This window comes from Pezoporus flaviventris, unplaced genomic scaffold, assembly GCF_033815535.1.
Source record: "Pezoporus flaviventris isolate CSIRO_AGI_PZ_B2104156 unplaced genomic scaffold, CSIRO_AGI_Pfla_v1 ptg000090l, whole genome shotgun sequence".
Taxonomy (NCBI): Eukaryota; Metazoa; Chordata; class Aves; order Psittaciformes; family Psittacidae; genus Pezoporus; species Pezoporus flaviventris.
The window spans coordinates 1363071-1376505 of record NW_026892638.1 but is presented as its reverse complement, the minus strand read 5'-3'; positions in this window follow the sequence as shown (position 1 = coordinate 1376505).

Below are 13435 nucleotides of genomic sequence, written 5' to 3'. Positions count from 1 at the left end.
CTTCAGCAATTACCAGTTTGAAGGCAATGCAGTATCATATCATGTAAGAAGTTCCCTTGGATGTTTTCTACCACTGGTCATTTCGAGATGCACCCTCTTTCATGCTTCCAAGAGCTCAGATTTCATTTCTGCTTGTTAGAAACTTAGCTTTGCCATGTTATTTTTTATGTTTAACATAAAATGTGGGACCATCTGGGAAGAAATCCGTATCACATACAATACCTAAATTTTCTCAGTAAAAATATTTGGTGTTTATCTTCTAATATTCACGTATCAAGTCTCTACATATCAGTTCTGCACAAGAACCATGAAGAATGGCATGGTTTGTCAAACCTCATGCTTAGCACTAAGAAAGACCACAGAAAGAAGTCTGAATGGCCAGTAAAGTCTTAGGTTGGGATAAAATGACGTTGATTAAAATAAGCATTGAATTTGCACAGTTAAAACACAAGCAACTCATCTGAGCAAAAGCACCTGCAATACTTCTCTCAATTTTAAGTTAGATAACTACCTATACTTGTTCTAAAAATGCAAACTAGCCACTATAAGCCTAATAATTAAGAAACAAGATCTTATTCAAGATAAGTAAACCCAGGTACAGTTGAAAGCAATGGCTTTACGGAAAATTCTTGAACCAAGATTTTAGAACTCAATATTCTTCTCAAACACTCAACTCCTTTTCACAAGAGAAACTACAGCTCTCTTTCTTTCCTCTAATTTTGCTACCTAGTATTTGTTTGGGGCAGGATCCTGCATGGCTTCCAAAATCAATCAGAGCGCAAATTAAAAGCACACAAAAGGACAGGGTGACAAAGCATCAATTTATTAGTTACAACTTGATCAGATCAGTGGTCTAGAACTGAAAAGAAATGGTGATTTTTAACCAGATTGATGGCTATTTTTATTGTAAGATTGGTCATCGGCTGTGACTTAGTAATAGTTGTAACAGATGTGGCCTCCCTAACACTGCCCATAGGAGTGCTCTTGCCTAAGCAGGAATAGCAATTATCCACTGTTTTTCAAAAACTCCAGCCTGCAATTGAGTTGTCACAGTCTCCCAGACACTGCTCCAGGCACTGCAGATGGTACCAGCTGACACACTTGGGGCATATCATTATAAGCATGTGTAAAACACATGATTTTGACTACTTTCCTGATACCTATTGCATGACAGCATGTCAAAGAGAGACGCATTTCAGGAGGAAATACGGGCTCCACGGAGCGGCATTATGATTGAGGAGAATGTTCAAGTGAGGACACTTCTGAAAGAAATTGCTAACATGAGTTACAGCAGGGAACAATCAACTTCTGTAACAAAATGCTTGTTTCCAGCCTGAAGTATCCAAATTGTTTTTATACAAGGCCCAAGTTAATGCTACCAAGGGCCGTTTCTGTTAAATGCTTCATCTATTGGATTTGCTGAAGGCCACCGTTTAAGCTGAGAGTGAATGAATTAACAAATACATATAGCAGCCCATTACAAATTATTTGCATGCCAGAGAAATAACAGGTTTTTGCAGCTAATAGAAAGGAAACAATTGCAAATGCTCACTTGAAATTTACAACACTTTGGTTTTAGATAATTCAGTTTGAGGCAATTGGTTTCCTAAGTCTGATAGCAACGTAAATCACAGCTCAAAGCTCACTGCAAGTAAAATTAAGTCAGACTAGTGAGAAATAAGAAATACCATCATGTGATAGCATATGATGTTTTAGAAAAACACCTTCAAAGTAATTTATGGTATTTAGAAACTAACATTTGGTGCAGAGTCTCTCACAGCAGCCATTAAAGTCTGTATGAAGAGGGTCTGAATGCAAAAATGATTACACAAAATTGTATTTCACCTTCCTCTCTGCCCACAAACTATTTGTAAGGCACATCAAATTCATCCATTTTTTTTTTTTATTTTTTCACACTACTTTTAGTAAATTTGGTTTTCTCTGCAAACTTTGTATGAAGAGTTCATTGCAAAAGAAAAGGAAAACGTATCAAGGACATGAAAAAATATGCTGTGTTGCTTATTTGTACTGAGTTGTTTAGGAAAGTGATTGTTTGACAGAAGTATAAAAGCAGTTTCTGTGAAAACTGACATCTCCAGATCCTGGTATTACTGTGATTGAAATAATATGGAAATAAACTGGATGCATGCATTTTATGGTTTGTGTGAACTGAAGAATTCAAGCAGAAGCAATGGGCAGTGGTGTTAAACTTAATTGATATTCAGTATCTTGCAAAACTGTACAAGAGTAGAAGTAATGTTTGTAAATACTTCAAGTCATAAAGTTTCAGAGCTTGAAAGATAAGTGACCTTGGAAAAATGAGGACCTTGGCCAAGTTAGCCACCATTTGTGTGTCCCAATGGCTGCTTTTCTGGTTTTATTCTGTGCTTTTATTCCTGTTTACACCAGAGTCAGTGTGACTAATACATTCCTTTGGTATCCTCCATGCCATCTACATAAGAAAATGTATGGCCTACAGGTATTTCAGGATTCAAGAAGCTTTCTAAGAAGTGCTATAAAAGATACTGGGCCACATTTTATGTTTGCTTACATTCTGGCTAATCCTATGTAAATTAAAGGAATTTCTTATGTATAAAGTTTGTGTTGGATTAATTTATCATACGAATTGGCTAGAAAAGGCATGGGAGTAGTAAATCAACGATTGCTAGATTTGACCCTTTTATTTCTTGTTTGAGTTTGTTTTGGTTTTTTTTTAAACCCCAGCTTAAAGCTTCAGGTTCTGCTCTCCAGCTGCAGTGTAAGACATCCCTGAGCTAAGGAACGTGCTCAGGACCAGAATACAGGTCTCCTGTCAATCAGACTGCCATGCCTTGGGCCACTGGGGACAGGAAAGGGTGAACCCATGACCTTTTTTGTTGCAATTGTTTTGCTCTGCACAAAGAGCTATTTACTCATTGGAAAATGAACTTATTTCTGTTGGGCGCTTGTCCTGGGTTCAGCAGTAGCAGTTATTTTTTCTCCTTCTTAGTAGCTGATGCAGCGCTGTGTTTTGACTTTCAGCCTGGGAACAGCGCTGATAACACCGATGTTTTTAGTTGCTGCTCAGTAATGTTTACTCTGACCAAGGACTTTGTGAGCCTCATGCTCTGCCAGGGAGGAGGGGAAGCCGGGAGGAAGTAGAGACAGGACACCTGACCCAAACTGACCAAAGAGGTATTCCATACTACAGCACGTCATGCCCAGGAGGTAACTGGGAGTTACCCGGAAGGGCACTCTCTGCTCAGCTGGGCTCATTTTGGCAGGTGGTATCATATTCTCTCCCCTTGTTATTTCCCTTATCATTATTATCATTGGTGGTAGCAGCAGTGGTTTCTGTTATACCTTAGTTACTGGACTGTTCTTATCTCAGCCTGTGGGAGTTGCATTCTTTTGATTCTCTTCCCCATCCCTCGGGGGGGGGGGGGGGGGGGAGAGGGGGAGGAAAGAAAGAGGGGGAAGTAGAAACTGTGTGGCTGACTGGGTTTAAACCACGACAGTGCTCTAGCTGCTGGATCACTGACAGTGTGAGTTTCTTTCAGCACAGATATTTGACGATTCAAAGTTGAACAAAAGAACTTTTCCACTCTCACAGTATTCTCATGAATTTGACTTCAAAGTGTATCATATGGCACAATTTACATTGATTCTAGTTAAATCCGGGTATCTGTACTGAAACTTCCTGAATTTTATATTAAAAATCTCAGATTAGGTCAAATCACCTTATATACTGAATATATACAGATCAGCATTCATAACGTAATCCAACATTATTGTTTTACCATAGTCTATGTTTTACCATAGTCTTCAGTTCCAAGACACATTTTAAGTGATTTTAAGTAATTTAGTCCTATGAGACAAGATGGATATTACCCTGTAAGGGCTTGGAAAGTGCAGTACCCCTGACATTAATTGCTTTAGGTGAATAAAAAGCTGTTGACCTTCTTTCAAAATGAAAAATAATTTGGTCTTGCAAAATCTAAGTTTCTACATCATCACCAAAGACTTTCAGTTTCAGATTACTTCTCTGTTTTAACATTGCATTCTTGTGAAAAGAGATGGCTCCGATGACCACATTAACTTAAATACTTGGCTGGCAGCTTCAGATTACTGATTATTCTAAACTTCATATTTATGCATGGCAAATTGATGGCCTTTTCTTCTTCAGATACAGGCTGTCTCTCAAATGTGTTGGCTATGACTTGTTTGGAAACAGACAGTTGTCAATAGCATGAGAGCTTGCCAGTAAGGAGATGGGTGTCTAGGAAGAGCTGTAGAAATACCACAGTTTCTAGTTTTGAACAAGCAGCCTATTGCTCTGTGATCCCTGGTCTTTTTAGGCTCATTAGAAGACCAACCATCTCAGGCCCAAGTTATTATTCCAGTGTTTCCTACTTTCTGTTTAAGCCCAAATAATAAATCATGGAGGGCAGCCATTTTGCAGTAGAGTGCTCTTTAAATAAGATCAGTATGCTGGGATGAACTCCAAATAAGATTGTTACCCACTTTTTAGTCTCTATCTCAAAATGGGACTTAAGTTTCCTGAAGAGCTGAAAAAGATCTCTGAAAATTCTTACCACTTTTTTCGTTATGTATCATGGCCCTTGCTAGTCATGACCTGAAGTAGCTGTGGTATGAAATACCAGAGGAGAAGGAGGATGCGGTGGGAGAAGATCAGGTCCATCCAACCTGACCTTGAATGTTCCCAGGGATGGGGCATCCACAGCTTCTCTGAGCAACCTGCTCAAGTGCCTCACTGCCCTTTCAGTAAAGAATTGCTTCCTAATGTCTAATCTAAATCTATCCTCCTTCAGTTTGAAGCCATTCTCCCTTGTCACTACAGGTCCTTGTAAAAGGTCCCTCTCCAGATTTTTTGCAACAGCCTTTAGGTACTGGAAGGCTGCTATAAGGTCTCCATGGAGTCTTCTCCAAGCTGAACAAGCCCAGCCCTCCCAGCTTGCCTGAAGCCTCCAGCCCTCTGATCGTATCTGTGGCATGAGCTCTGTTCTCCTGCAGTGAGCAATAGCATACAGCATAACCTTCACGAGACTTTGATGGGATAACACGGTGAGGGGTAGGAACTCCCAAGCACAGCTCCTCAGAGGTTTCCCCACCAAGACATATGAATAAACCAGGAAGATTCACAGAATTAGAAGAGTGAAAAGGAGAGAGCAGAAAAAGAAAATCTTTTGGAAATGAGCCTGACATTTTCATTCAAAATAGAAAACACTTCCCAGAAAGTGCATTGTCAGCAATGCAGTGCTGTCAAATAAGAACAGGGGTTTGCTCAAAAGGAAAAAGGAAGCTTCTCTAAGATGACTAGAAGTCAGTTTAAACAAATTTTAAGTAAGTTTAATAGAGTCAGTTTCTGTTTTCTATCTCAGTTGAGGTAGCCGGGTGATGAAGATGTCAGGGTGTGAAGACAAACTAATGTGGTGCTTCAGGCAGATTTATGCACCTACTACAGTGTTCAAGTTCAGGACAGCAGTAAGCAATTATGTCCATAAGAAGTCAGAAGCCTGACTTCTTAAGCAGTGACTGAGAAAAGGAAGTCCTCTGTAGGAATATAAATCTTGTCACTGTCTGAAAAAACAGGGTGGCTGCCTTTCAGAAAGTTTATATTAATTTTCTTTGGTATTAATTGTGCATGTGCAATTGTGCAAATCCTGAGATGGGTTTTCAGGAGGGACTTGTGCAGAGTCCAGGTAAAACCATCACTTGGCAGAAAGCTGGAGGATGAAGCCTGTGAAAAGCACAGCTCACACCTAATGCTCTCTTGCAGGCCATGGACCCTCTTGGCTTGTTCAGAAAGCAGTTTCTCTATTCAAGAGGCTCTAGCTTCTATCCTCTTGAGAGCTGCAATAAATTTGCCTAGGAAATGGTCAGTGCCTCACAGTGCCTAGAGAGACACTGTTTATAAAGTGGCTACTTTAATGAGCACCCCCAGGGTTTCCCTACTCCATTAATGCACAGTTAATGGATTAGTTAATTGAGAATAAACTGAAGGAGAAGAACAGGCTGGGAACTCTAACTTGACAGTATACAAGACTAGAACATCTTGAAGGCTCACCATAGGGATATGGCTGGATTGTGGGTACAGACACATGAACAGGTAGTAGGGGTAAAAAGAGACTGACTGAACAGACATCAGAATGACCCCCACTAACTGCCAGTGTGCGAGCTTTTATCCCATGGTAAAAGACAGATAGTAATAGTAAGCACATTGCTTATCTTTCAGTCAAAGAGAAACATGCCTAGTGTTTGAAGAGCAGGAGCTGGTACACAAGCAATTACAGGGGATCAGCTGTAAGTTCAGTTTCTTATTCACCCTGTAATGACTCATTCATGTTGCCTACACCTTCTGTTACTACCAAAAGCCCTTCAGCTTGCTTTAGCTCTGTTTCAATTTCTGCTAGTGTTAAAGGTGATTTCTCATGTTGAAGGCTCAGCTGCTGTAAAGCTTCACCAGCTGCAGTAAACCTTCACTACTTCACTACTTCAGGTTCAAACTTAAACAGGGGAAGTTTAGGTTGGAAGAAGTTCTTTACTGTAAGAGTGGTGAGGCACTGGAATGGGTTGCCCAAGAAAGTTGTGAATGCTCCATCCCTGGTGGTGTTCAAGGCCAGGTTGGATGGAGTCTTCAGTGACATGGTTTAGTGTGAGGTGTCCCTGCCCATGGCAGTGAGGGTGGAACTAGATGATTTTAAGGTCCTTTCCAACCCTAACTATTCTATGATTCTGCTGTAGCTCCCAGCAATGTCACCTAGGAGTTAGCTCAAGCAAGACCAGCAGATGCCATTCTGAGATACTGGGGGGACTGGCAGTTACACAGATTAAGTAATTTCTTATTTTCTCATCCTTCATTTTTTATAAAGTGTTTCCTTTTCCTCATTTACAACTTTTGCCTAGTGATTTCTCCCTTCTTTACTCAAGGAAGAAAATTAAGTATCCTTACTTTACATGTCTTGATGGAAAAAGTTGGACCATCTACCGAGCTTCTTCTTACAGGCCAGACAAAACTCCTTGGCATACTACCATGAGTGTTGAGACTACCATGCTCTGATTAGAATAACTTATTTCTTAAATGGCACCCAAGATCCAATTGCTGTTAGAAATATAACACTCTAAATCATATTAACATAACATCAGAACACAAACCTATACCCCTTGGAATGGTTTTTAGGCACCATCAAATGAAATGGGGACCATATCACATTTTTATAATCCATTCCCAAATCTAACTACCAGCTGTAGCTGAACATTTTGGGTTGTTTTGTCGTTTTTTTTTCCCTAAAAGAGTTTCAATAAGCAAAAAGTAATGGGAAAGGGAAATCACAGGTGATCTGCCCATTCCACCTGGATCCAATTGCATCTAATAAATTGTTTTGAGTCAAAATTGCTGACATTTGTTATGGACATTTGGTATGAGATGACTAATGTCCTTTAGGTAGACTCAAGTTCTGACTCTAGGGACAGAGATCTGTTGAAGTAAGATCTGACATTTTGCCCTGAAAGTGTAAAGGATTTTTTGAGATTACAAATGCTTTTACTTGGAATGCTCTCAGCTTCCTCAGAACAGATGGGTCTCGCCAAAAACAGAGCCAAAGCAGGCGGCCGGTGTAACTCATCTCTTAATACGCAGCCAGGTAACTTTTAATTTTCCCTTCACTCACTAACTGACTGTAGAAGTTGGAGTGATTAAGAGTAACTAAGTGAGGCTTATCCATTTTGTACTTTACAGACAATATTCTTTTGAATACATGAACTACATCAGGAGTCAGAGAAGCACAAGAAATTCAGTGAAAGGGCTTTCAGAGATGAATTCACAATTTCCTGCTCAGACTTGGTCCTTACAAGCTGGAATTTGGGGTTCCAGGAGAAGGGCAGGTCCCCAGGAGCACAGAAAGGCAGAGCTTCTGCTGGCTGCCCGTTGCCTTTTCCACTACAATCACAGTGAAAGACAAGCAGTGAGACAAACTTTGCTTCACTAATTATGTAGCTCTAATAAAACCTCTATCCAGGGCACTGAACGCAACAGTATACAGTGCTGAGTGAAACTTAAAAGGTTTTCTTGTACAGCTTGACTGCTTTTCTGATGTGCAGCCAGATTCTGAGTATAGCTTGAGAATGCAGAATAGGCTGGAAATTGCATGCACACGATCCTACCTCTATAAAGCTTCTACCTTCTGTTGCAAATGGAAACATCACAGTAATTTCCTTGTGATGGTTTGTCTGGGTTTCCAATTTCAGTTACAACCAGTTTTAAGAAAAAGATAACTAAGATTGGTTTATTTTTTAACTCCTCTTTCTCCCACTCCCTATCCCCAAAGAATTTGCTTAGAAATTTGTGAAGATCATCATTGCTTTTACGTTTGTCCCAGTCATTTCACTCCTAGAGAACAGGATACTTTACATAGGCCAGAACCCTTTCTTGCTGAAGTTCATGCTCTGTCTGCCATGACTGCTGACGATTGGTTCTGCATGCTGCTGTTCACACAAGGCAGAGTACCCTCTTCCTGCCTTTTAAAGGCCTTTTAGGCAACCTGAACTGTAGCCTATTGCTACATCTCATCTTTCTGATATGTTATTTTAGCTAATATTCTTTCAATATCTAGTAAAGGACTTTAAATTCCCCAGGGCCATTCATCCCGTCTGTGGTCACCCATTCTCTTTCTATGACTCAAACCCGGCTCTTATTTCTGCCTGCTGGTTGCTGCTCCCCACAGCAGCCTGAAATTTCTGGCCCCTCATGCTCATCCAACAAACTGATAACATTTGGTTGTCCCTCAACATTTCAGCCCTTGCAAGCTGGGTTAACACAAGCCTGATACTTGTGCCACACACACTGGTGTGACTGGAGGCAGGGCTGATGCCTACATCCTGGCCAGCTGCCCTGAGGAGGGGAGAAGAAGGCAGGACCCAAGATTTGCTGCCCTTTGAGCGCAGCCTCCTGCTCATCCATTGCTTCCCAGGGAGGGATGCCTGGGTTAGAGTCTTGGCCCCTGTTCAATCACTTAGCATGTGTGGGCTTGCATAGGGAAAGGGAGGGCTTAAATAACAGATAAATTAACTGTTCTCCAGGAGCTTTCTTAGTAGTATTCTTTCACATGGAAACTAAAGAAGAGTGTAGACTGTAGTCAAGTAACAGCTAAGCCTGCCCTTTTATGGGTGTCAGTGCCTTTTTGTGCAGTCCTCTCAGATTTCCTTATTTCACATCCTCTCTGTAACTTTTCAGTGCCCAACCTTACCACTACAATGTTTCATACCTTATAGAGCAATTATAACTTTTTATTATTGCAGCTACTTGAGTATTCTTCCCTAAGGCAAACAGCAAGCATGGCAGCTTACTGGCAATCGGGGTGAAAGAATTCTGTTTACTGTGCAAAATGTATTAGGCAGCTCAGAGCTACAGTTGGGTGAGAAATTTCCTTTCTGTTAGAGAACACTTTCATCCTCGCAAAATGAATGCAAGATGATTTATATACATGGCAGCTCCAAATGTTTGCAAATACAGACACATGCATATTCATAACCCTAGAAATACTCCTAATGCACCTGCCACCAAAACAGTCCTGGAAAATATGTTGCACAAATGCTCCACTGGGTCTGTGATATCTCAACACTCTTCATAATCAAGTGCGCACAAATTTGGGAGTGTTCTCCCCAGATAGTTCAGTTTCCATTTAAAGACCTTTTGGGCACACAAGTGATATCATTTAACATACAGAAATTAAATGTTGATCATGTCCATGCACAACAGAGAGACTCTGCTAACCTGTGTACAGAGGCAGTGTGGATAAGAAGTGCAAGGAAACACATGTCCATGCACAGAGTTTAAGTTTAAACAGTTCAAGGGATGCTAGAGGACCGTTTATGCTCTACAGTTTCAGTCATGCTTATTCTCTCCAAGGGTTATTTTACCAGTTGTTTTGGAGTTATTCTTCTCCTGTTTCAGCCCTTAAATCTTAAACATTGGGGAAAGCCTATAGAAAGACAAAGCATAAAATATCCTTCACAAGACAGACAACAGTGAACCTGTGCCCAGCAGGACAAGTTTATGTCCTGTGAATTCTGCATGGGTAGGGCACACAGCAATCACTCGAGTTAATGTAAACTTACATTGTTCCACCAGGGCATTAGAGTAAATTGGGTTGCTACACATACATATCCTGAGGATTGGGGCCACTTATTTCATGCAGTATTTTTATTATATTTAGCATAATATTGCTCTAAATGTGCAGTTAATTACACAACTTCCTGTTCTAAACTCCATAACTATTCTTCTGCCAGAAGTGGATTGTTTTTAATAAGATTGTGTCCCCTTTTGGCAGTATGTGGTTACATATACTTCATTCCCATCCTTATTATTCACATTCCGTATCAAGAGAATACAAGCTCACAGGATGAAATTCATCCCGTGATAAAGTCAGTGGCATGCCTCCCAGGCATTCAGGAAGGCTATGTTCCCATGAGGATTTTTGCATTCCCACCACACCCTTCTGCTTGTCAAGCTAACGAAGCATCTCCCCTAATTGCACTGGCAGGGGGGAAGCCTGGTCTGTCTTTACCCCTAAAACACAGTTACAGCATTTTTACTCAAAACAAGTAGTTCTGTCTACATCCTTTGAATCTCACAGTCTCTCCTGCACTTTTAACCTCTGGATGTAGACATGCAGCATCCATCAGGAGATGCCTCTCCCCAGGACAGCCCTGGAGCAACCAACAAACCCCTATCGACGACTGCCTGAACACATAGCAGGTGAGCAGAGCGCCTCTTGAGGAACATGAGAAGGATGCAGATCTGACAGCGCAGACTTCACCATCGCCTTGTCCTTTTTTATTTTCCCCATCTGCTCTTATGCTGAATAGTTCCTGTGTGACATGGGGGTAATGTTTCCGAGTGTGATCTGGCAGCCTTGAAGATTCAAAATACATCTCAAATAATTTTTCTCCAGGGTTAGTATTCTTTATTTTCCTTGTTGCTTTCATGTGCTTTCCTTGGGAATTTCAAATGTTTTTGTGAAAATAATAATCATGAGTGTGCACAAAGACTTATTTATTTGTGACATGCAGCAAATATAAATATAGAAAGACAAGCACATATGCATATATAGACACAGATGTATTTTTATGTAATACAAGACAGCATATTCTATTTATCATAGAAACATAATAAATAAAATAAATAATAAAATAAGATTTTAATATTTAAATGTAGCTGATTTTCCTGCACAAACATTCTGTGCTAAGAAATTTTTGTGTTCACACTCTGGACTTTGCTCTGGAAACACTATCTGAAGAATTCACTTTCAAGGGTAAAACATTTGCTACAGCATGTTTTCACAGGCAGATTTTTGTAGCTTTCTGCACACAAAAATTCATTACACCTTTCCTGGGAATGATTTTTGAAGAAAAAAAAAGGAAGCAGCACTTATATATCTTTTAAATTAAAATATTTTATGCTCTATATTTGATATGCCATATCTGAGGTGAGTTCTTCTGCAGGGCATATGCAGTTCCTTCTTCATATATGATACTACCAGTTAAACAGCAAAGTATCTTGTACATGCCAGAGTTACTTACTGAGCTAGAAAGACCTATTAGTGGAGGAAATACATAATGAAACTTCAAGATATAAAAGTAGAAAGAAGGAAAGTCAGGAAGAAAATGCTCAGTAGCAGTCAATATAGTGATTAGAGGCAGAGTTTCAGAAATGCCTTTGAAGGACAAAGAGGGTCATGTTAGTACACTGGAAGATGTGACAGCCCCATCCTAAAGTATAGTTGCTTCAGAGATGACCCCAGGAAATGTGGCCTTGCCTTGAGGCATTCATTTGTCAAGTTTTGGGCCAACAAACCACTATCAGCATTGCTCATGGTCTGCCATGGATCTTTGTCACAAACCTTGAGCTAAAAACATTCAGAATTTGAGGAAAAAAAAACTGTGGACTTTGAGGTCCACTCACTACAAAACATGGGAACTGCTGCTCTAAGATAATCAAACACCCAGCTGCCACAACATTGACTTATCTGTTGCCTGAATACTGTGAGAAGGAAAATGAAGCCTCCTAACTCATGGAGATCCACAGTTATTTTGCCTACCCTTGGGCCACGGTGAAGTATTAGCAAAAACCCTAACAAACCCACGGTGTCTATCTTTTCTACTCCCTGTGCAACAGAACTTGCGGTGTCAATGGAGAGGAGAAAAGCCACCACTCTGACATCCATTCTGTGCAAAAGGAGGTGGCAAGGGCTGGCCAAGACAAAGCTTGACATGTTTACACCGAAGCCTTCAACATACTGCTCATTCCATTATAAGTGGATCAAAGCAAAGGGCATGATTATATATTTGTGTAGCGCCAACAGTGTGTTAAGCACTCAATTTGCCATCAGAGGCTATTCCTTTTGCTGTGATATTTCAGGCAGGGATTCCCATTCATCACATTGATCCCACTCTGGGCCTAGAGCACAAGGTCAGCTGTCATTGGCTCTGTCACGCTCAAAGGCTGCAGTGCTCTGGTAATTAAGACTGTTAGATGGGAGGACCTCTTTTCCTGCTATTTGATGTAGAGTAGGTGCAGATGAAAGATTTATAGTTTTAATTCAAATAGGGGACTTGTTTTTGACAACTTAATTGCGTTTGCAGAGAAGTTCTGGACCCTTTCTCTTGCCAAGTCATTATAGAAAGGCCTCACATCTTGAATCTACCAGGAAGCTGTTTGGATTAAAGAAATAACCAAAGGGACTCTGCATTAATGCTGATAGAAACAATAAACATTTGCTTGTCCTTCCTCTGCTTGTAATAAATATGTTGCTTAAGATAGTACATTTTCATACTTCGAGACCAAGATGGGTATATGTTTTCCTAACTTTTTTCTCTGTCTATATTCATCTCTATAAAGAGAATTTTCCTTTTTTATAGCACCCTTACTAAAATTAGTTAATGAAGCCGGTAGAATAAAAGGCTAGACTGAACACATACTAAAAACAGGTACTTGTTCCTTTAATAAAAACGTGATTATAAATAATAAAATATAGCTTATTTCTGTCCACAAAATTGCACTTTTTTTTTTTTTTTTTTTTAATACAAAGTCATTGCAACACTTCACAGTTACCGCAAAGATATTCCTTTCACCCACCTAGTAGGAGCTAAACATCTGGACTGCAATTAAAATCACCTAAAAGTTAAGAAATCACTTAAGGCACCCAGTCAGTACAGGCAGATTTCTCAGGGATATGTATGTATGTAGTGGGTTTGCTCATGCTGATTGGCTTTTGCTAGCAGCTGCCAGCAGAGGCAGGCTGTTATGCTCTGTTTGGACAGAGGGAGGAAGATGATGTGCTTTTTGTCAGCAGATTACGGAGTAATTCCCAATAGGCAAGGTGAGACATCCCTGGCACAGGAGAACCTGGCTCCTATTCCTGGCGCTGGAAAAAGT